Source organism: Coffea arabica, chromosome 8e (genome assembly GCF_036785885.1).
Source record: "Coffea arabica cultivar ET-39 chromosome 8e, Coffea Arabica ET-39 HiFi, whole genome shotgun sequence".
In the NCBI taxonomy this organism is placed as follows: domain Eukaryota; kingdom Viridiplantae; phylum Streptophyta; class Magnoliopsida; order Gentianales; family Rubiaceae; genus Coffea; species Coffea arabica.
In genome coordinates, this window is record NC_092324.1 from 41,575,559 (window position 1) to 41,578,118 (window position 2,560).

Below are 2,560 nucleotides of genomic sequence, written 5' to 3' on the forward strand. Positions count from 1 at the left end.
TGGGTTAGTTGATTCCACCTTTTCTTGGCCTGTTTTACTGTTTTCATGGTATAATTTATTTTGCTTGTTTTATGACTTTATTTGATAGTGTACACAATAGAGCAAGTTTAAGTCCTTAATAATTGCGTCATGGTGCTCCCAACAGGTTTGACCCTTTATGCCCCGATACTTGCTCACTATCCGTATACAATGAAATTGAACTTAATTTTATATGCATATCTTAAGTACGTCGATTTTGAACTTAACGAGGAGCTTTTCTTCTTTTTACTTGAATAGAATCATATCCTTCATTTTCCTTTTAATACTTTCACTTTGAATATTCAATATATGGATGTAACAAACTAAAAAAAGTAGTTGTCAAGTCGTTAAAATTTCATTAAATTTTTGGAGGAGTTTGTTTAGGGAGTTTGATGTGAGTAGTTTATCTTCTTACTTTTAATTTAGTTTGATATTAATAATCTATGATTTTCAATAAGATTGAAAATCAATTAAAGTTTGTACAAATTTTTTTCAAATGTTTCATTGAAGAAAAAATTAGCTTTGTTTGATAATCCAATTCAGCAATTAAGCTTAATAAATTTAGATTTTAATATGTTAGCATACGTTTGATTACGAAAAATTAAATATCTAAATTAATTAAATGACACTAAATTTTCTAGAAAAAAGTTGCTCCTAAAAATAAATGATAAGTTATTCACTTATCACTTAAATGTGATATATACTCAAATGTATCAGATTTAATACTTAACAATTCAACATTTTAATAGATTTAGATTTTAGATTTTAGACTTTAAATTTCAATTTTATCAAACACACCTTTAGTCATAGTACAACACTTTACATACTTAATATCTCTTTTATTTTTAGTAATCATGAGAAAAAAACTTTGTGACTAAGTATCACAAAAAGTAACAAGTAAAATGTTTGACGCATGTTCTCCTACACTAATTACTGTAAGTACTGCACAAAAAGAGCGTAATTTTAAACAATAATACGTACAATGTGTAACATACGTCATCTTCATTTTTTTTATAACAAGGTATATTTTTGGAATTAATTTAGTGAGAACTTATGCATGAATTCGTCATATTGAATAAAGCTAATTTTCTTCCTAATATTCTTCTAATGTTAAATAGATTCAAAATCAAGTAAAATCTCCTTAGATCCAAAAATGTTTTTTGATTTTCATTTAGAAAACATAACCAATACGAAAGGATATTTCTTTTTGCCTTGAAGAATTGGTCAAAGTGGTAAAGTGGAAGCGAGAAAATGTGACCCGCATTAGTTGGGGTTGATTTTTGAGTAATTAGTGCCCAGGTCAAGAGATTAGAATGTTGATATCATGGGGATATATATGAACATCATCGATGATGACGGCTATACTCCATAATGTCACCCTGGATAATACTGAACAACTGATGCACAAGAAGTTGGTGGATCAAGTAAAATGAAGGAATAGTTAAGTTCTTGAAACTTTTATCCAAAATGGTTTCTCAAGTTGAGTTTTATCCAATTTAGCTTGGTTGATATAATATTTTATAATATTCTGTGTAAATTCATACAATTTTAGTATAATTGTCTTTAATTTAATTGTATGAGTTGGAAAATTTCAATTATCCTGAAATTATGTTAGTTTATAACAAATATTGTAACAATTACATCAAATTGGAGAACCCGTACATCCACTTTTAGCACTCTTCTTTCCCTCTCTCTTGCTGTTTCCCTCGTACCATTGGGAGGATTATGTACGTAATTAATCAATTCAGGTAATGTATCATGAATTTGGTTATGTATGGCATACTGTTTCTTGTAGAAAAAGTACTCATTCATATACTTCCATTTTATTGAACATGATTCACTATCTCATGAATCACTGACATAGTACTTGGCATAGTTTTATCCCACCATCGCGGAAACCGAAATACATACTAGAAAGGGCATATATTATACCCATTATTTAGTACTCCTTTGGCGTACTATATCTTGTAAACTCCTTTACCATACCCCAATTCTTGCTGAGCCGGCCAAGTACAATAGTATGAAGTTCCATCAGTAAAGTGAAGAGTGCAGCCGTTCGCGAAGCAGCAATTGGTGCAGTCTGTGTAGATCTTCTCTCCATCACAGACAATGTACTCGATCCCAACTATGCAATAGAGCGGGCAAATCTGGTCCGGCCCAGGCCTGACAGCCGTGACCTCCACATTTGCTCCCAGAAGGATCATCCCTGTTTTCAGTACCAAAATCATTTTAAATCATGTGCAAATCAATTGAGAGATGGGATGAATAGTTTTCATTTTTAGATATATATATATATATATATATATATATATATATATAGATGGGATGAATAGTTGTCTTTTTATATTTTGAAACTGCCGCAACAGGTTTAACTCGTATACCAAAGAATAAAATTGTACATACCACAAAAAAGAATAGCCATTGCACCAATCTTGTTGACTGCCATCATGATTCCTTCTCTCTGTCTTCCAAAAGTTTGCCTTTGATTTGAAATGGCTTGGACTTATACCTAGGTTCTTATATAGACTGTGAGAAGGCTAAA

General features: G+C 30.8%; 1 long non-coding RNA gene across 1 annotated transcript; it reads right to left on the reverse strand.

Annotated features, from left to right (window-relative positions):
- Window positions 1–1,803: 1,803 nt before the first annotated feature.
- On the reverse strand, window positions 1,804–2,560 carry LOC140012484 (uncharacterized). Its single transcript, XR_011819643.1, has 2 exons — window positions 2,422–2,560; window positions 1,804–2,224 (listed from the first exon to the last, which is right to left on the reverse strand). It is a non-coding gene; the product is annotated as an uncharacterized lncRNA (long non-coding RNA).